The 22,483-nt window shown below is 40.2% G+C and overlaps 1 protein-coding gene across 1 annotated transcript in view; it reads left to right on the forward strand.

The window, feature by feature from the left end:
* pcdh11 (protocadherin 11) overlaps positions 1-22,483 on the forward strand; it is a 124,604-nt gene that overhangs the window by 23,596 nt on the left and 78,525 nt on the right. The window lies entirely within an intron of this gene.

Genomic DNA, 22,483 nt, shown 5'->3' on the forward strand with positions numbered 1-22,483 from the left:
GATAAATGGATTTTTCTCAGGCTTCAGAGTGCAAAGTCAAAGGTCAGAAAAAAGGGATGAGAGGAAAGGACGATTTAGTGAAAAGGAGTTTGTTTGGTTTTGGTTTCTAACAAAAAATGTCTTTGGTATGTCTTTGGGCCACTTTGCTGTCTCTCGCAGAAATGTGCAGTTGTTCTCAGCATGTGCTTGTGATTTTGGTCAGCTCACATTAAGTGTATTCCCGGTGATTTTTATCATCTATAAAATGTCTTATAAAGGTTGTCCCATGGTTGTAGTACAGTATATCACGGAGGGAAGTGTTTCCAGAGATTCTTTGCTGACATATTGATTCATGATTTATAAGGATGCGGTATTCAATTTCATCTAACAGGCCAGCAAGCTGGCTATATGTTTGTAAGTTTGATTATATTTAATGCAATGATGTTTGCAGATGGAGCAACGTATACAGACCTACACATGGGAGTTTGCACAGACACACATGCTGCAATTCAGTGCTCTGTGGTAGTAAGGCTATCCATATGGTCTTCATTAATTATATGTTTTTTCTTTTTTTTCTCTCTATCTTTTTTTCTTCCTTTCTTTATTTCACCGTTCAAAGGATGGCTATAAGGCATCTTCCATAAAGCTTGTTATGTTATATGCAGCAGTTTCCTGTAATATAAACCTTCTAGATGCACTGCAATCAAGAGTACATGCTCACCCTCATTGTTGTCTCAGATGAGTCAGAAACCACATATAAAGGTTGTCATCCCGAAAAAAAAAAAAAGCACACAAGGCACATCCCAGTGACTTTCCACAACCTTGAGAATGCAATCAGTGCAATCAGTACCTCACCCATATTATCAATTCTTTTCCTCTGATAAACGCAACATAAAACTGGAACATCTTTGTTGTTCATGTGGATAACATTGCAAAGGAGCTATCAAGATGATGAAACCCGTATTTCTCTTCACATTACATTGATTTTACCAGTCACTCATGTTTGCCACTGAGATCCCAGTCGTCCGCAGCAGACAGTATAGAATGACAATTCAAGATTACAGATTATTCGAAAATGAAGGATCGCTGCAGTTGCTGTCTCAGCTAAAACATAAAAAAAAAGATCAACATGCATTGAGTCATCTGAGCTGTACTATGGGTATTTTATGACATTTCTCTGAACTGAAAAAAAAAAAAATCAGCGATTGAAAGTTTGTATTGATTTGTTTCTCCTTTTCTACAAGTTGTGAATTCAGCAATAGCGAATGGTGAATTCAAGCACATTTGTACGTTTTTCGGTGGTGACATCAGATACACAAGAGACCTTTAAACATGGAACTTGTATTTTTTTGTGTTTGTGCTTCTTTTAGAAATCCTACCTCTCATTTCAATGAAGTATGATGGATGCTTTATATTTATCATCTGATGTCTACGTGGAGGTGGAGGTCAATTAGCCAAGCAGCAAGCATGTACAGGGTATGATGTTAAGTTTTCCTGAAGCGATACCGACTGGCTGTCTAAGCAGGGACTATTTATGCATGTGTTGTGCAGTGGTGCAGGAAACAAGAAGATGCTGTCTTTCTGTTGCACTCCACTCAAAGCAACACTCCACACAATTGCTGCCAAATCTCTGCCAAACTGAATAATTCAATCATCCCCCATAGCTGCGGTGGTCTAGCTACCTTTGTGTGTGCAACAATCAAATCAGTGTGGAAGCCCGCCGAGTGGTTCTTTCTGAGACACTGAGTAGCTCTACAGCCCGGAGATTGTTTTCATTGAAAACAATTCTGTTGATTAAACGAGGTGTGACTGTGGAGCGAGGATCTGAGGAACATCGATTGCTTGTACAATTGTTTGTTCCTTGTTAAAAGTGTGATCTAAAACAGTAGTTGCTGATAGTGTGCTAGGAGCATATGGTTTGCTGGATGCCTGCAAGACAGTTAGTCTGTCTCAACCCCAAAAATACCCCAAGTAGAGAAATCCACCATGATCGCTCATGTAGGATTAATGATGCCCTCTCGGTTGATACCTACATACTCGTGAATTTGGCATGGCTTTGTCAGTGTTTGATTGTTTTATTCAATATTTGTTACTCCACTTGTAACCGTAAGCTTTACAAGAATTATTTAGGAGACATGACTCTCTCCATTTCCCTCATCCCACCCTTCTTTGAAGTAATCACAAGGTTACAACCTCAGTTCTTGCCCATGTAGATTTAACAAGAGCCCTCCCCCTCCAAACATGAAAAATACAAAAAAGACAAGTCAAAGAGAAAGGCAACATTTATTTATGATTTTACTGTCAGGTCACCAGTGGTGCATCTGCATTCTGTGGACATCTGCAACTAAGCTACAGCCACATACATGTTGTTTGTGTTGGATTTTGTCCCTCATTTTATTCTCTTTGAAGCTTTCCATGGAAAACCTGTCCAGCAATCTATCATGCTGTTGGGGCTAATAAATGCAGTTTTCAAACCTAGCCACGTCCCACTGTGGGTCATTGTTCAACACTGTGATGCTGTCAGTGTTCTGTAAAGCAGAGGCTCTTTTCTGAAGTGTAACCAGGCTCTACGACTAAATGAGTTCAGTTTCCAACACTCAGAAATGAATGCATTTGAACACTGTAGTGCTATACTAGATGTGCCAGCATGTTAACCATGTACCGTGTATTGTGTCATAAAAACCTCTTGAAAGTACTGTTTGAGCTCAAAAGAATTAACCAGTGTTAAGGACCATGTCACAAACAGATTCAGTCATTGCATGTCTGCAAGCTGAAGGTAGCCAGACTGAAAGGCAACAGTTTAAGACAATGTCCAAGAAGGGCCATGTCTGTGTCCCCCGTAATCCTGGTAATCCTCATTCAGAATTCTTGATTTGCTTTTGTAAAAGAGATTTGGAGATGATAAGATGCTCATCCGCCTCCTTAGAATAGCTGATAATCTGGTTTGAACAGAGGACTCAGGGGGTATTTAGCCTGCCTTAACATTTGCCCAAGCAGATGGTGGTGACGGGGGAAGGCGCAACCCTAGCCTCCAGCCCCCTCCCTCTCTGCATGGTCCACTTCGGGGAAAAAAAAAAAAAAAAGAACAGTGGGATGATAATCAATGTTGTTTATTTTGCTGCTTGACTCTTTAAGTACTTTCAGACAGATTATAGGCTTTTGCAGAGGATAATCGGGAAACCGCAGACAATTGCCTTTTTCCTTCCTGACAGTATCCCCCCACAAATGCGTAAAGAAGGCGATTTAAAGTAGATGTCGACTCCTAATTCCTGATTATTCCCATTGCAAACCCTGTTAAAATTAACCGGACACTGCGCTAATCGCTGTGTTTTAAACACCCTCTGCTCTGATGCAGTGGACATAACATATCCAGCAGTGAGAACACATCCCATGAGTGATATTGCCATAAGTACTTGTGTTTGATGTTTCCTGTTCCTCAATATGATGACACACACACCCGTGTGAACCCGGATATCTTCTCCAGGGTAATTGTAACACTTAAGGGCTGAACAGTGAGTGTGCTGACCTCTGCCGAATACAGACAGAGGCAAGCTCATTCTTTTCTATGTTGAAGATTAAGAAAGAAAAAAAAATTCAGTGTTTCAGTCGCACAAGGCATCAGGCGTGTTGGAAATCACAACAGATGCCAAGACAGCTCTTGTTTGCTGGAGTTTACTGCATTTTGGTTCTCTGTAAAAATTCCAAAGTGAACTATCTTTTTTTTTAAATAACTGTGATAATGCCATACATCTGATTGCATCCAGGCATATAAGCATGACTAGATATAAGCCATTAAGTCCCTTACATTGGTTCCCTAAGTCCACCTCTCTAACCTTATGCCTCCGGCAATCTTCTCAGTTCGGACTGGACACCTGCAACAAAAGCATTTCTCTAATGAGATCAGCCCATTAACTAATTAGAGCTTCCCATGACATAAGTAGGATGACTGTGGAAAGGTTTGCACATGCGGAAGCACTGTTTAAACAAAGCATTTGAAGGCTTTCCTTCTTTCTTTGTCTGTGCGGTTGTGTTCTATAACAGGATATTGTGCATAGCTGTCAGGCTCAATCTGGGGCATAAACACCTAAGACAAGCAGAGTCCCTGAATGCATCCCGTTCAAACATGTACACAGTGCAAAGTTAATCCACACATACACAATAACATGCTGATTTTCTTTCTGTGCTCTCATTTCATCCAGCGACAAGCAAAAGGGTTCAAAGTGAACACTCAAAAATTACTCTGCGACAACCATTTGAGGCAAATGTGAATATCTGATTTCATTCGAAGCAGTTTGTATGAGAGCCACGAACATTATACGTTATAATTGGAACTACATCCACAGCCTGATATCTTTGTGTCATACTTGCTGTGATTAATGCAGTAATTTCGTTTTTTCATGTCATCACTGTTGTACTATTTAAGTGCTTCTTCATAATATAAATACACAGCATATCCTGGGCTTGAAATGTGTATGAAAACTGGTTGCTGGTTGCAAAGAGGTACTGTATGCATAGCACCATTAGCAGGGAATTATAGATGGTGAGCCACAAAAAGCTAATGCCAGTCAGCGGTAACACACATTTTACAGCTCGTTCTAATAGCTTGTATCCTTACTTGTACCAGTGTTAGGACATCGTTGGCTCTTTGAGTCGAAACCACAACATTACCTTGCACGGCAAACAAAAACAAACATCTCTAAGCCTTTAACAAAGTTTCAACCTAATCACTTCTCCCTATCCGAAGGTGCTCTGCTTTCTTTAATATCTTTACCTGAATAACAAGTCGCTTTTATACAGTAGGTACTAGTGTAAAATGAAGTTTTTGTGCCTGGCATCTTATCCCACAATAAAGTGAAAGGATAGCTAGAGCTTGAAACATGAAAGGATAATAGAATCAGGGATATTTTGAAGAGTCTTCTTAAATAATGCGTGTGATATTCACTGATGGTCATAAAGAATTTATGTGCATGCAGTCTTCAAAAAGAGCAGCAACTCATTCCCAAGTTCAGTCAGATAGATTATTACATGTCATTTTGACAGTTTTTTTTGTAGCAGAGGTCTTTGTTGCTTGACTGGTTAGACAGTCATTATGAAGTGATATGGCTTCACGTCATGCTGTTCCATGAATTTTGTGGGAAATATGTGATTTTCACAAACCCCTTGATACACCCTCTTTTATTATCATCCCTTTGGAATCATGTCTTGGTTGTAAAAGTAACTTTAAAAAAATAAATAAATAAAAATAACTGACTTAATTTACACACTCTCCTTATGGGGTACTGCAGTTTCTCCATTACCTTTTTACAAGAAAAACCAATGAGACAAGAATATCACCACTTTCATCATTTTGGTTTAAGGTCTTCTTTTGCACAAATCCAATCTGATGTGATTAAAGCAGTTCAGAGAATGAGTACACCTCACTACCATTTGCCCATAATGATCTAGTCTTCTTTTTTTGTACTTCTTTCTTACTACTTATTCATAAGAGCCCAAGTATACAGACTCTGGAATTTCTACTATGTTCTCTTGAAATCACTTTTTCCCTGCCTCTGTTTTGCTGTGATTGGGGTTACATTCTATCTTCGAGAAAATAGCCAAGCATCAAAGAGAATTGCACATGTATTACAGACAAATTCACTACATACATTACCTATGCTTCACACATATAGACAGGCAGTGCTTGTGATGGAGCACATGTGTTCAAGCCCAGAGGTAATGGACAGCACTTCAGTGAATTGTGTCGACCTTATTGTATTGTGTGGATGATTGTGTTATGTTCCCTCAGATAATGACTGTGCCCTACTTTGACTTTGAGGCAGTGACCTGAAATAAGGCACACAAGTGAAATCCGAGCCTGGATGAACCTGGAAGTGATTAAGGTCACCCAGACACACCACATTTGTTTGACCCCCTCCCTCGACTCACATCGACCAATGTCTGCAAATCCTTTGGGAGTCTTTTGTGGGATTCCTCCTCAATGCAAACATTGGCCATTGATAACATGTTTGGAAAGAGTGTGAGGATGATTAAATACACCTGTGAGAACAGGCTGTGATTTTTTTCAGCAGCTTATTGTCCTGGGACGTGCAAGAAAACATGTTGTTCCTTCCTTACATGACATAAGGTCTTTAGAGTGCTGGTAGTTCAACTCTACAAATCATTTTTGTGTAAAGGTATATTCTTTCCCACACATTATTTTCTGGATACATCCAGCTCTCACAGATATGGGCCACGAGACTCATATTTTTACACTTCAGTTGGCCTGAAATCATGTAATCGATGAATGATACACAGCATGCTGCTACTCATGTGTCCAATATCGCACTGTACTCTCTATGGGTGCTGACTGCACAAAGGGAGAGTCACTGAGGTCATAAATAGTTCAATGGCGACTATCATTGGAAATGCACAGTAATGCAGTGCAATGCCAGTGAGTCATTGCAATAAGATGAGTAAAGAATTATGCATTGTCTCTTAGGGGATATGCAAATGCATTCAAGTGCTGAAGTATGCCTCACATATAGAGAAAATAAAACACCAAGTGAATGACACTGGGCATAACAGAAAAGATGATGCAACACTGAATCCTGGTTTCGTATCAAATTAAACTCCATTTGGCTCCTTGATACATTATTTAACATGGTGACTGAAAAGGCTGAGTTTCCCAGTCCAGGTCTCATTGACATGATGCATACATGCCTCAAGGCTTCAGGGGAAACATGGATAACATGAGATCATGTCTGCCACTTGAGGGTTGGATGTACTGAGTGGATCTCTGGCTTGTTTTTGTGCCTTGCCATTCTGCTGGGGATCAGTACACTCAGCTCCTCACCATAGCCATTACACTCAGATAAAAATTACTCTTCCTCTGGTGTGCATGTAAATCAGAGTAGGGGGGATATAATGAAATAATGAAGTGTGCCTCTGCTTTTTCCAAGAGACACCGTTGGGACTCACTATTTTTAGACACAACAAAGAGATTGCCAGGGGTGTCCATTCTCTTCCCTGGTTAAGTTGTGTTATCCACTTGTCAATATTCAACTACTTGTCTCAGGACATAGACACACACTGGGAAGAAATGGAGGCCAGTATCTCCCTCCAGACAATGACAATTAAGCCTCTGTGGGATTCACTGGATGAATGTGTCCAAGCCTGGTCATTCTTTCCATCATAATAGATGATGGACATCGTCAATGAGATCAAGAGAGTTGATTTTGAGTTATGTATAATACATATCCATTGGCCACATGCATGGTGGCCCTGTAAGATGACCCTTCCTGCCAGCAGGAAATGCTTTGTCACACAGACAAATGTGGCAGATGAATACTCAGCATGATCCTGGGGTATTTGTCATCTGGTGTTCTCTTTCTAATGGGTTTACTGCTGATGATCCAGGTCAGAGAAGGACAAAGTGCTCAACACCAAAAGTTAAGAACAGATTCTTAAGAGGGATCACAAGACATACCCTACCCTCTAAACCATCTAGATTTTATAGTCTAAATGTTAATCTTGTTCTCATTGCACCTTTGACCTTAACCTCTTACAAATCGTATCCCTTTTGTTCGTGCTGCTCTTTCTAAATCTCACCAAGGTTGTTACTGTCCTTACCACAGGACATGCTATGTTGTCCCTAGTTTTATCACTGAAGACTGTTGAACTACGATTTATTCGTCTGGAACTGTGTAAGAGATGTATTCCCATAATTTATTGTAATACCATTATCTCCCATATTCTCGATGCAACATTTGACCTTGAAAACATGAATTTGCAGATGCAGCGAGACTGGATCTTTGCAAAGTCAGATATTTTCTGGCATCCTTGGCAAGGAGGAGGGGGCAGTAATGCTGCCATGTTTGCCTTTTGGAGATAACACCTCAGAGGTCATTTGAATGACTTGGTGTAATGTGGGTCATATAGCCATATAGACTCAAAACACACTGAGCAACCAACTTCCTGAAATGTGAGATATTTCCTCTCTAGCATTTTTTTTAAAATTATTTTTAAATACGACTGTGGCTGGTTGCTTATGTATGTGTGCTCACTCTGTAGTCTATTTGCAGAGGCAGGGCCACACATATGGGGATGGGTGATAACACAAGAGCCAACCTGTATGCATCAGTTGAATGTTTAGTGTGAAAGTTAAAGCAATGTCTGTTTTCCTTGTATAAGATTTCTCATAAAAAAAAAATAAAAACAACTTTATGTCAGAGAAATGGAAACCCATAAATGTATCCTTAACGTTTAGGATAAAAATGCCTCCAAAACTAACTGTCCTTGACTACTTTAAAAGGAAAACATAAAAGGCAGCGCATGTCAAGACACACATTTCTCTGCAGTCAGTAAAAAAAATCCTGCCTCTTATCTATTTGATTTTGCACTTAGGGATTTTTTTCTTCATCTTTTCTCTTCAAACATCAAGTACCAAAGTCATTTACATGTGCTAGGGGCAACCAGAGTTAAAACACAGACATACAACTTACTGCTGTCTAGAGGCAGTCTCTGAAGAAAAATAAGGAAGTTGTAAGGGGTGGTTAAAATAAGGAAGCAGAGGAAGGGTAAAATGAAAGGAAAGAAAAAAGGAAGGGAGGAGGAAGAGAATGAAGGAAATAGAGACAGTAGGAGGTGAGAGCAGTGAAACACACAGAGGGTAATTCAATTTGACTAAAACTCTCTGTCGCTTCATACAACTGGGGGATTGGCCTAACCACCGAAATGAATTAAAATTCATGAACTATTGAAGAGTGAGCTGCCAGTAGAAAGTGGATAGCATGATACAGTTTTAAAGCAGGATATTATTTTTTTCTAATTACAAATAAATGAAGCTATTAGTTTACCTTAAATTAAAAAGCAGAAGGGTTCCCACAGAGATATCTGATCCCATGTGTAACTCATTTAAGACTGATTTGGGCCCCTATTGAGCTGGCAGGCAAACTGAAATTAGGGTAGCAGAGCATCTCAACTGCATAGTATTGTCTAGCTCCTGCTGGCTTAGTGCCCTTTCTTGAGCCTGGAAACATCTGAAGTTTCTGTACTTGCAAACCATATCTGCAAGGTGCAATTAGGTAATAAAAAAAGCAAAGTTCTGGCATGCTAAATTTTCCCTACTCTAATTTGTAATCGTATACAGACTCATGAATGTCTACCCAGTGGAATCTGGCACAGGAAGAAAAATATTCAGTGCGTTGTTCGTGATGCTTCCCAAACCAGACGAATCAGAAGAAAATCCATTGTTTGACTTTCGTCCATCCACAATACAAATAACTAATTTATCAATTGTGCTTAAAGAGGCGAACAATGGGCAGAACAGAGAACATTGTGTAGCTGGGATAATCCCTTAGAAGATTTATCCTGACGTTGCCTTGAGGGGAATAGTGGGAGCAAGAAGCAGATCCTATTCCCTCCCTCTCAGTCTCTCTATCTCTCCGATACATAGTCCCTATCACAGCTCCTGATCAGCTCTGTTTAGTTATATTGCATTGTGTTCTTTGATATTCCAGTTAATCCGTCAAGTGAAAAGATTTAGCCCAAGATTACAGTGATTCAATGAACTTTTGATGATACACTACTCATGTCTGTAGCCCTAAGGCATTTTTGTGATGCACGTTATGTGCATTTGTATGTATGTGTCTGTTTTTTTTGTGTGTTCAGTAAGGCGGCTGTCTTCATCTCTCGTGTGGGCGACTTTGACTGTTACAAGATAGCAGGAGCATTGCCATCGATGGTCTGACAGCCTCACAGCTTCCCTCAAGCTACTCAGGAGCTACTGTAGCTGTTTTGCATTCTACTGTAAAAGTGAATGAAAAAAAGAATGGACATTATCTGGTGGAGCTTGACTTTTCTGAATCCTTTCAGAAAATAAAGAAATGGGCCTGTTTAGATGTAATAGAGCCTTACCTGCAGGTTCAGGCCTGAACCAAATTGCAACCAAGTCACGAGTGGATTAGTTTTTCTCTGGTCTTGGTAGTAAACATGGTGACTTGATCTATAGCTAAATTCCACCAAACAGACCACAGAAGTGTAATTTACTTTAGAACTGCCCAAGCCCATTTTACAAATTTACTATGCGTGTTTTAACCCAAGGTAAGCTGTGTTGCCTGGCAACAAAGCAAACAAGTCGGCATAGATTTGGATAACATCTGTTTTCAGTTCATGAATTCTATCGGTGGGTGCAATTACTTGAACCAATCACATGCAAAAGCTTTTTTCAATCTGGCTCCTTGAGTGCTGTCACTAGTTATTACAGTGTGTGCTATTTAGCAAAAGTGCATTTGCAGTTTGAAGAGCATCCCAAGATATTAGTGGCATCTAATTGCATTACCTGAAGGAGACTGATGGCGCCAGTTAAAACGGCTGGCCCTTGTTCAGGCTGTGTTGAAGGCAAGTGCTTCTTTACAGGTCATACGTCATGTTTCTGACTGGATTCTTTTGTCGACTAAGTGATTTTCTGACAGCTTTAAGCCTCCACTCGCCTCACCAAATACCCCGATTCCCTAAGCAATCGTATGTCTTACCATTAATCCACTTTCATCCATGCGAAACTAAAACAATGACAGAATGATAATGGCAACTAATGCAGCCAAATTTTGATTGCACAAGTCAGATTCGATCTCATTAACTTGTTCTGAATTGATTGATTCATTGATGCGCGTTTACCTAGCAGTAGTGTAAAATGTTGCAGTAGTGCAATCCATATTCAAGCAGGCCAGCTGTGAGGCTCACCACAGCACTTGTCCATTTAAGCCCCAAAGAAACCAGATTCAATTCTTTTTTGTCTTCCCATCATCCGATTGCTTTTAAATAACCAGTGATCAAATCTCCACATCTCTTTACTTAGCCATCACACTGCTAAAAAATTCTGCAAAATAGACAGAAATCGCCATATAGTTCCTCTTTGCCAAGGCGACAAAAATGCCACTTTAAAATGTACATTTTCCATAGGAATAAAAAAAAAATCATCTTATAGGTGGCTCAACATCATTTTCCAAAGGCCACAGGCAAATCTTGATGACTGAGAATACAATAAGGTGAAAACTGCCAAGCTGCCCTCACAGGATATGTCTCTAGCACCTTCTGTCTTCCACTTCTAGATTTAGTAGGGACTGGAGGGGTTTTTACCTCACAGTCCTCACGTAGTCCGGTGGGACTCTCATCTTGGGAATAGCATGCCAGTTTTATTGAGCAGGGAGTGGCAGTGGAGAGAGACGAGGGCCCTCAGAGATGCCTGGATGTTTTCCATATTAAACCGCAGAGAGGGAGGCTGATCTCACTGGTGAAATGACTTTCATTTTAGATATCAAGATGCCACTTAAAGTAGCATAATTATGGAAACTGTGACATATCTATCACTTGTGTTAGTCTGAGATTCTATACCACGTTTTACTCTTCAACTCCCTCCTCTCTTCTCATTTCACTTCTACCCCACCTACACATTCCTGTCTTCCTCTTCCCCCCTCCCTCTTCCCCCCGTTCCCTCCCTTGCACCAGTACCCGTCTTACTAATTCCCCAATCTCTAACTCCTCCTTTTTTCTGCCTGACTTCCTACGAAGAGTAAAATGTCTATGGGCATTTATAGTCACATTAATATGAGCAAAGGATGTGGGGTAATAAATCGCGTTCTCTCTCCCAATTAGCCATAAGAAGTGGTGATAAAAACAACTTTTCTGTTGTTGTGCGCTTTTGCCTTGTGAAGTGAAAAAAGCTGTGTTTGAAGTTCAGATTAGTCTTCCGGGAGTCCCACCTATTGGGACTGTTAACCTTTAGCCATTCAGCTATAAAGCAAGTGAGTTCCATTAAAATACATAATGCATGAAGTGCAGAGATTGCATGCCATTGATCAGCACTTGAATAAATTGAGTTGAAATCCTATTAACATAACCAGTTACACATGAATAAAGTGCAGCAACACCTGCAAAAATTAGCCAGCATCAGCCATGGCTTTGTGATGGCTGAAGTGGTCAGGCTAACTGAGGCCAATTTGAAATAAACAGAAATAAACTCTAATTCCAGCTACGTATTCACACACAAATTGCTCCCTGCTTACCCTTTTGCTGTCTTTATCCTTGCATTTTAGTAGCAGTTATGTTTTACCACAACAAATATTAGTGTGGGTTTTGAAATGTTTTTTTATATACAGTACATTTGTACATCAACACCCTCAAGCTCTCCTTAAACCGTTTCTGTGGTGACCATTTCTTTGATCTAATATGAGACAGTTTATTCCAGTATCAGTCAAGGTGACAACAGTCCAAGTCTACAAACTAACCAAGGGTTGGTTTCACCTTTTGCCCCCTGTCTAACCATAAATTCTTAATGTTTTTGTTGCTGTTGATTAGTTGTTGTTTGTCCTTTTGGCTGAGTATGAAAAGTTGCCATGAGAGACACATAAGAGTGCAGTGCTGTGGCTTCCAAGGCAGCACAGACTCATGGTGCCGGTCTGCTTCAGTGTGTGTGTGTGTGTGTGTGTGTCTGTGCTAACAAAGATAACCCCCCTCCCCAACCTCCCCCAACAACCACACTCCACTCTCCAGTGTAAAGCATGTTTATCTTCACCCTTTTAAAGCAATTAAGGGTTAACCTGTCATCTTGACAGGTAGCCTCCATCTCCTTAAGCGCGTGCGTGCCCCACTGCGATACTTTTTTGTTTGTTTGTTTTTGTAGGACTAACACGCCATACCATTTTTAAAAAAATGTTTTTTTTTTCTTTCTTTAACACCCCCCTCCTTCTCGTATCATGAATAATTAGGGCAATTAATTCAGGTGGATACCCAGAACAGCATATGTGTTTTCAGATTCAATGCAGAGGAGGCTTTGTCGCCCGACCTCGTGCAGACTGGGAGATGACCCAAATTAAAGCATGTTTCCTTCCCACCCTTCCCTCCCCCCACCGCCTCCTCCTCAGACCCCCACCACCACTACCCCTAAACCCTCATGCTCCACCCCCCCTTTCGGTGCCGTGCCAGCATCCTCACAACAATGCCAGGGAACGCCTGCCAATGGTAGCAGCTCCTTAATGAAATAGTAATTGTGACTGTGACTTGCATGCATCACTTACTTCCCTGTCCTGTTCTGTTTCATTGCACAGTACACAGTAGAGAGGAGTCTACTGAGTTCCAGCTCTGTAATTTCATTAATGCTCAGTGTTGCACCTCTGCGTATAGTTTGTTTTCATTACAGCTTTACATTAGCCGTGATTGCTTTACTAAGTCTGTTGCCTTATTGTTCAAGGTCTTAATATCTTAAGAAATGGTACGTAAAGTATACCACGTGTAGTAGCAGAGTCACATTTTATGGTGTCACCCCCAATGAGCGAGATACATGAAGTGCATTGAATGTTCCCTAAAGAAGATGCGTAATGAGATTTTTGTTTCGGTGGCAGTAACAGCTGTTCAGAGAGGCACAAGAGTGTGGAATATTTAAGATCAATATATCATTTATTTCACTGTGAGTCTATAATGGGCCTGCAATTGTACGCTCCATTACTGGACACAAGGGCCTAGACTGCTGACCAAACCTATCTAATGAAAACAAATGTACTGGCAGGCTGAAGAAAAGAAATACACTAAACCACAGTTCATGTTCCAGTGTCATTTGGTATGAATAGCGTAGCCCCCGGTCTATGCAGAACGGCAGATGTAACAACTCAAGTGTGTCATTATGTGTGGGCAGAGAAAGGCAAAGCCAAAAAGTGTCCTAATAGCAGACCTCTCCTGACACAGAAAACCAGATTCAACTCATTGCATAGACATGTAACTGCAGTAAATAACACACTAATTATCTATCTATCTATCTGAATTCTTATTTTGTTACAGCATTGGAAATTGTGGATATCATGGTGACATCTTTTAATGATAATGTCTTTTATATTTCCTTTTTCAGGGCACAAATGAGATCAGGACTATTATTTCCGAAGTACCCATGCTGATCTAACATCAGTTTTAGTTTTAGATCATACCGAAAATGGATGAAAAACAAGGACATATTTAGTGATCCTAGATCAGCACACCTCCTCTGAGAGGAGTTTGATGAGTACAGCTCCAGATTAGATTAGAGGCCTCGCACTGATGAATGTAATCCATCATCTTGTAAGCAACGGAAATTTATGACAATTTAGCTTCAGTAACTCTGTCATAAGCCCTTAGCTTTTAGTTATCAGAGTTGCATAACTACAAACAGAATAAAGAAGCACAAATGAAGGCTCGTGGGGCAGCATGTTTCATAAAACTTGGGGGATTTTGATTTGTGACCATGACAGAGATTGAAAATACATCTGTCTGTGTTGAAAGTGCCTTTTTTTTTCTGTTTCTTGCTTTTTGTTTCTTTTTTCACCTTTGCCTTTCCACTGCAGGCAAAACAAAATGCGTGGCGGTTCCATTTCATCAACTAAACTCAGAGATAAAACACGTATAAAACTGGATGTTTTGTGAATGTCTCACCACTTTATTCCAGTTTGCGAGACGACAACTTCTTTGAACTTGATTTTTTTATTTTTTTTTTTCCCCATGGTGGATCTAACTGTGTAGCCCATGAAGTAAGTCTTCTTACTGGGCACCAAGGGAGGGAGCTGATCAGCCTCTCAACACAAATCTTCTTTGTTTTTGTTATTCATGTCATATTTCTGTCAGGTGTGGCAGCTCATCAAAATGAAATAATGAGGCCATGTTCCATGATTAGTGACAAAACTCTTTAGATATTTATGCGATGATAAACTGTTTCTTTTACCAAAGATCCTATCACCATTACTTTGTATTGCTAACATTTTGAATGCACAGTAATTTATAGCTTTTTGAACCACAATATCATCACAATCTTTACAAAAACACATTTATGATACTAACACGAGCACAAAACAGTGAATACATTTTTTAAAAAAACAAAATAAATCACTAAAAAAATGTCTATGCTGTAATGGTTTAAACCATAAATTCAGCGAACCAGTTCATAAGTGGGCGTATTAATTTAATTGAGGCAGAATCTGTTGGGTGACATGACAGAGGGATGTGGGTGGGGAGTTTTAGCTGCTAAGGAGTTTAAATGTTTATGCTTTTTGGTTTTATAATTCCTAATGCGCATTAAGTGACATGAAATAATGTAATTTGACAGAGGAATAACAATTTAAGTATTTCAGCACAGTCTTACTTTCCCCCCTGTTGTGTGTTTATGGCATACGTGTTGTTCACATATTTTATATGTACCAATAATACGCATAATACAACTAATCACATTATGTACCAGGGCTCATTATGCTCTTTAGAATTAGACTAATTGTACAACATTGATGAACGTTGGTTAGTGTCTCAAATATAACACGAACAAGCGTGATAAGAACAACCAAGCCGCATATCCATTCAAGCGCTTCAAAAAATAAAGTGCAGGTTTGGGATGAACTCTTTGTATGCTGCCTGCACAGACAACAGCTTGACAGTTGGTTTCAAAGAACGTCTTGGCACCTGAAGGGGGGTGTGCAAGGAAGGAGAGAATCACAAAAGTGGTTCAGTCATGCACATCACAACGTTCTTGTTTTTATTAATCCCTACTGTATATCTCTGCAGCACTTAAAACAGACTTTAGCTAGCACCCTCAAACTCACATCAAACTACACTTGTTTGTTCTGTCATCCTTAGAAACAGACATTTGCCCAAACAACTGACAGTAACAAGCCTTATTATGCAAATAGGCAGGTAGGAGTTTGCATTGTTCTCAGCGTAGAGCAGTACTGGTTTCACATCATGTTACAGGTGGAGGAAAAGTGATGTCCTGGGTGAATGAGATTATCAGTTCCAAAATTTGATTTACGCACTTCCTGCTGAACTATAAACTAAAATGATGGATTTCGAAGTAGCTGGTCTTGTGTCAGTTTTAACTGCTAAAATCTTTAAACTCTGATTACATCTGAATAATATTGATGTACAAAACCGTGCATTAAAACGTTACTATATATGTGTCGTGGATTTGAATCACATCCCTTCAGTTTGGTTCACATCTCAAATTAAAACTTAATTAACTCTCCATCCACCATTGTGAGCAGCGCGATGAAAGACGAATACCGATAACGCACAGTAGGGAGAGCTTTGCAGAGCACACTGTGCTAAAATCACACTAATTTAAATAATTGACATTATACATGCTGTGTTGAATAAATAATTAAATAAATAAATAACACCTCCAGATCATAGCTTGGGTTTCTCATTAGAAGGCAAGCTGTGCAACTCCGTGCTCAGGAATGAAAGTCAAGTGAAGCAATTGCAATAATTACAGCAGCAAGAAAGAGTGTGCGTGCATGTTGGGAGGGGTGGGGGCTTAACGGAAGGCAATGAGGAGGGAGGTACTGACTGTCTACAGGTGCCTCTGATTAAGGGTAATCTGGGCAGCCCTCCCCGTTCCTATCTCTGCAATGAGCCCTGCTGCCTCTGGATAAGTTGAGCTCCGTGGCTGCCTGGCGTAATGAGCTCCACAGCCACACAGTGGATGCCCCGCAGGACAGTCCCTACAGTGCCATAATGAGCACTCCAGTGTACCAATTCATGCTCCCCACCAAGGGGCCCCCCAAGCCTGCCTCCCTACAGACATGGGTGGGCACGATTTGTACCTGAAACCTTCCATAGCCATCCTCCACTTCAACTCCCTTTCTGAAGTAACGGCATCCCCTCTAGGTTCAGTGTGATGTCCCTCCGTGTGTGGTTCGAAGAATGGCCCAGAGCCCAGGCTTGGCATCAATCACTTTACATCAAGAGTGAGGCGAAAGGCAGAGGCGGCGATAGGGATTGAGTTGCAGCAAAGATAGAGGGGAGGCACGGGACACTGGGATGGAGTGCCGGGTGAAGAGCGAGGACAGCTGAAATCTGGGTATAATGAGGTCTATGGAGGAGGGTGGGTAATGGGGAGGGGGTGTCAGAGTCCAAGGTGAGGAAAGATAGTTGAAGAGAGAGAGAGAGAGAGAGAGAGAGAGAGAGAGAGAGAGAGAGAGAGAGAGAGGCTCTTTTGCCAAACAGCGGTCCCTCTGTTGGTGCTGGGGTGGATCTGTGTGTTTAAGAAACTGCACTGCTGTGCTTTTGCTCTCTTAAACAACCAGGAGGTGGGTGAGAGGATCGACAGGCCTGACCACGGAGCAGGGCTTTGAAGCTGCCTCACGCTGAGAGAAACTGTATTGGATTTAGAGAGACTGACTTTCAAAAAGCAAAAGAGGAAAGACAAAAAGAGATAGAAGAGAGAGAGAAAATCAAAGGGGGAGAAAGGAATATGCAATATACATAAGCCTGACATAACTCACACGTGATTTTGCTCATCTTTATCTCTGTTTGAAAGATTTGCACGACAATTAACATTTTCCACGAGCCTGTGTGCAGATAGCAAGATGGCAATCATGAACATGGTGTAGTATTCATTAGGATTATTCACCATCATTAATTGTGGTCATGAACAATCTCCGTGGTAAAAAATGATTCCATCTGTTTCTCGAATTGGTTGTCTTTTGCATTCTAAAAGGAAAAACATGTGTGTGTCTTCAGACGTATGTTTGTCCACATTCTGCATTTGTGGATGCTTTTCTCTCTGTAAACGCCTGCGCATATGTGTGTTCTCCAGACTCTTATGAAGTCCACGAGTAAAAAGGCACTCATCATCTTTCATCTGTGCTGCATTTATTTTACAGTAGCACTGCAGCAGCTGTTGCAGCCATATTTTTTCTCTTTTTTTTCCCCCACAAAATGTTGTAAACTTGGTATTTTGAAACTAAAATCTTGGGCTTTCTCAATGGCAGGTAGATCACTAGTCACACCTACTGGCATGTGAAAAGAATACATTTTCATTTTCTGAAGAAATACACTTTGGGATAGGTTAAGAGTGCAGAATTATATAGTGATACACAATAGATACAGTAAAATGAGAAACTTTTGCACTACAATGGCTACATCTGTATCAGAGAGGATTAGCATGGTGACTTGAATTGGGCAGTGTGTCTTATTTTAATTGCAGTGTATTTAAATAACTTCCCATTGCTCTTCTACTTGAATAGAACCTCTGCAGGGCCAAAAACTGTCTTTTCAGAAAATGGCTCCATCTGGGAATAAGGATTACATTATTATTATTATTATCTTGTGAGGGATTAGGGATTTGTCTCAACCATTGAGTGTTGCCCTGAAAAATACAAGTAAATCACAACATAGTGTCACGGAGTCTATTGTTCAGATCCTGAAAATATGTATTTAAAAAAAAAAAAAAGACAGACATTAAATCCTGGAAAGGAGGTTTACATCCTCTGAATGAGGGCAATGTGCTGTTTTAGCTGTCATAGAATTGAGGTTTGTTAGAATGATGTTTGGTGGCAGAGTTCAGCTCCAGTTCCACTAACAGTTTTCCAAAGAAGATTTTTTATTTACTTGTATCACATGTGATAGATTATTTATCTGTCACCTCTTTCATAGATGACAGATAAATAAATTTAGGAAGTTTCTAGGTAGTTACCAAAAAAGCTTTCTGACATCTTGCTTCCACTCTCATCCTTTTATATGTTCTTACATCAGCGTTATCTCATCATGTGCATGTGATGAAAGGCAAAGAAAAGATGGATATTATGAATTAAAGACAGTGTTTTGTTTCTGTTGGATTTTATATTGAGGACTTTATGCTTCTAAAATTGGTATCATCACTTGTTTTCACATCTGTCACTTGGCCTTAGTGCAGTATAAACAGGGAGGCCACCATAACAAAGCACTGCCCACAGCCACAATTGACCTTTGGGGTTCTGATCCCTTAATGTGTTTCTCTGTGTTGGTGCTGATAAAGCCTTCCTTCACCTCTGTCCAAATCTATAAAGCTTTCCCCAAAGATGCTGGTAATGCGGAGTGAGAGACACAAATATCCTCCCCATTCCATGGTCATAACCTCTGCCTCAGCCAGCGATAGCTCTAATAGGTGTTTAGAAGGCCTTGTATGTGCCTCCGATTGATGGCCAGTCTGATGGTTCAGTCTTTCAGAGAAAATGGTTCATGCCGAGGGGGCGGGGCTGAAGCCAGACTACAATTTTTAGTGAGGTCCACTGAGGATGTCTGGGAACATATATTCAAAACCAATCTCTTGTAAATTTGTAACATAACATGGTCGATTTGCATAATTCATGTATATTCACCTGGAAGAGAGAAAAATAAATGCATTTGCAATTCTATTCATGATCGTAACATCTCCGTTACTATGCTGTGAAAGACGTGGAGATTGACAGGGTAGCTATAAGAACTACTTGGTACAATACATGTTATTGACCATGTCTTGAAGGCAGTATTTTATTTTAAATGGCTGCACTTTGAGTTTACTGACACAGTTTAACCTCGTGCTAACGTAGCTAATGTTAGAGAGAGCTGACCACCGTTTGTAAAAATAGACAATTTCAGACTTTGTCACCACCCTGTGGTTGTTTCATTGTCTAGCTATGGAGTAAATACAGTGTGATATTTTTTTTTGTGGACATCACAAAAGTGAGGATCATATACACATTCTCCTATTGGACTGAGTATCCATTACAAAAAGCATGAGCAGTTACTGCTTATTTAAATTAATAGAATTTAAAACAATACGTTGACTGGTGTTTGTAATGTTTGGTGTGTTTTATGATAATATGCATAATTTTAGATACAATTAATTAACATTCTGTATTTATAAAATATAAAATGATTTTATTCTTACTTTAGGTACCAAAGTAATATTGGTTTTGAGGTTTGTATAATCTTATTGTTTTTCAAGGCAATAGCCTACTAAAAACTAAAATGTTCTCAACAATATGTTATATCTGGCATCTTTCTTACACAGATAACTATGTCATAAGCATGGCTTAATTGCATTATTTTACTCAGGAGGAGTTTTGGGATTCATATTAGTTACCTACTGTTTTAGTCCCTGTCTTCCACATTCGGCTTCAGCAGCCTACTGCTGCTTGGCCAGAAAAAAAACTCTCCGCTGAGATTTAACGAAACCAATGAGATTATTTCTGCTTGCATAGCAGCTCTGTCTCTGAAAAATGTTTGTATAGCTAAAACCCCAATCTGCCTACATGTCCTGGTTCATGTGTGGCCGTATCTCCCCAGACTGGGGGTTTGGTCGAGACCTCTCTGCCTGCTAGTAGTGTGGAACACATGCCTGGCACAACCAGTGCCATGGGGGAATGACACACAGCTGGTTTGATTGGGTCCTGGCCTTAATCGCCCATGTCTCTGCCATCAGTGCTCAAGGAGCAGTCACACACATGTTAGCTGTGCTCATACAAGGGTAACTGATTGGAACCTTCCATATTTTTTCCCAATGAAATGCTAAATCACACTCAGACAGATAAAAGGCTGGTGTTACTTTGTGAGATGGGTATCAGTGTCTAACAAGAAATCTCGGGCTAGGCATTCAATGAGATACTTCAAGCCTCAATTCTCATGCAGACCAATGAAGGGGTCTTGCAGAGAGCTGATTGTTGGGTGCAGAACGCTGGATGACTGGATGTCTATGTGCTAAAGATAAATACATCTACTCCTGTGCAAATGCATTAGCCATGCATGGTTTAATCATAAATATGGTTGCTAAAGGCTGTAACATAAAAACACGGGGGTCTGAAAGGTCGATGTCGAGTACCTCTGCTGAGAAAGCGGACTGCTCATCAAAACAGTGCAGCTTCTCTATAATTTGGAAAACAGCACATGATTAGCATGTGTTTGCCTAGTCTACTTCCAAATACAGTTACATTATTTCTTCCTTAAATGGACGGTTTTATATCACCTAAATCAAAGCAGGTGAGATATTTATCATTTCTGACCCCTTCTCTCAAAAAGGCAGTCAAATGAAAAGCTAGTGCACACCACATGCCTCAGATAATTTAACTTGATTAGATGGTATTTCTTTTCATTCATCAAAATAAAGTTTTGCCTTACCATGAGAAGCAGTCAATAACAATGTGCAGCTAATGTAATTCTGAATATACTTAATGCTCTGCTCACCCGACAAGAGAGGGAGCTGCAGTAGTAAATTGGTTGACTGTTGCTGATAAACTTAACAGCAAAGCGGCATCCAAGCATTTGAATGAGGGCATTATTGGCTGTTAAAAAAATGAATAATGAGGTGACAATGACAGTGTTGTGCTGCCTCTTGCTCTTGAGAGAAGTGTCTGCCAATGTAGGAAAAAGGTGACTTCAGCGGAGAAGTAGTAGGTCACCAGAACTTAGCGAATACTATAATTGCGAACCAAAAAAAGAAAAAGAAAAAAAAAAAAAGCTCAGCCTCATTTCAGGATAATTGTGTTTTTTTAAAAAAAACAGCTTCACAAACTCTCATGCATGCACACACTGATATATTCAGTCATGCACAAACACTCACGTATGAATACGTACGCACACACACGGACCTCTCTTAATCTTTCTGACATACACAAGTGCATGGTCATGCACACTTCCGCACAAAATACACAAACAAGCACAAATGCAGTGCACAAATACAAAGCAAACGTCCTCACAAAGTAGATGAGCTCCATTCTGTGTCGAATTGAAAGCATCTGCAAAGCCAGTTCCTCTCGGCCGTAGAGGCGTGCATCAGCCGGCAGAAGCGCCTGCTTGGTGTCCCAGTGGCTCGCGTAACACTTGGCCTGCTCCCTTGCCACTGCCTGGATCAGAGAGGCCCACTGCTATCATCTAGGCGCTGGCAGCAGTGAGGCTAGGCTTAGAATGACAAATTTGTCAGAGGGAGTGAGTGACGAGAGCAGGCCAAGAAATATACTTTGAAGAGAGAAATGCATTCCGGGTAGTGACAAGCATGCCGTATTATATGGTCAAGTGTACAAGTCTGACTCCCGCCATGTGAATTGATCCGGATCCCAGAGACACTTAAATGAGGCGAGACTCTCTCATCAAGACAATGCCAAAGTATTTATCTTAGAAAGTCACCCAAAATATTACTGGATTAGTGAGCTTACAGTCTCTCGTCTCGTGGCCTCAATTTGTATCAAAATGCCCCTCCTCTCCAAACTATCTTAGCAAAATGATGTTGTGTTTGCCTATTAGCTCATATTTAGACAGTTAAAATCACATATATCTCAACACACATGCTTTATAATTGTATCCAACTTAATCCAAAGAGACCTCTCTCCGTATGAGTCAGGAAATAAGTCATTATAGAAATAATCAACTGAGTTTTTATAATGCTGTGCTAATATGACTATCTCACGGATTAATTACTCATTTAGAATATATTACTTAATTCACTATTTCAACAAACTGATCATCTCCAAATGATTTTTCTTCCCCATCGTGATCTATGATTACAGCCAACAAATTAGGCAATCTGTTTTCAGTTTTGCAGAAACTGTCTTTTCAAAGAGAACACACAGAGAGAACACCATAAAACATAGCAAATGTTTAATAGATGATGTTTTTTTGTTTACAACTGAGGTGTACTAGCTTGAACTTTAGCAAGAGTGCATATAAGGTGTAGACATTGGGGTTTTGTTGTAGGTCAAATATTAAAAAATAAAAGGAGTCGGCC

This window comes from Larimichthys crocea, chromosome I, assembly GCF_000972845.2.
Source record: "Larimichthys crocea isolate SSNF chromosome I, L_crocea_2.0, whole genome shotgun sequence".
In the NCBI taxonomy this organism is placed as follows: domain Eukaryota; kingdom Metazoa; phylum Chordata; class Actinopteri; family Sciaenidae; genus Larimichthys; species Larimichthys crocea.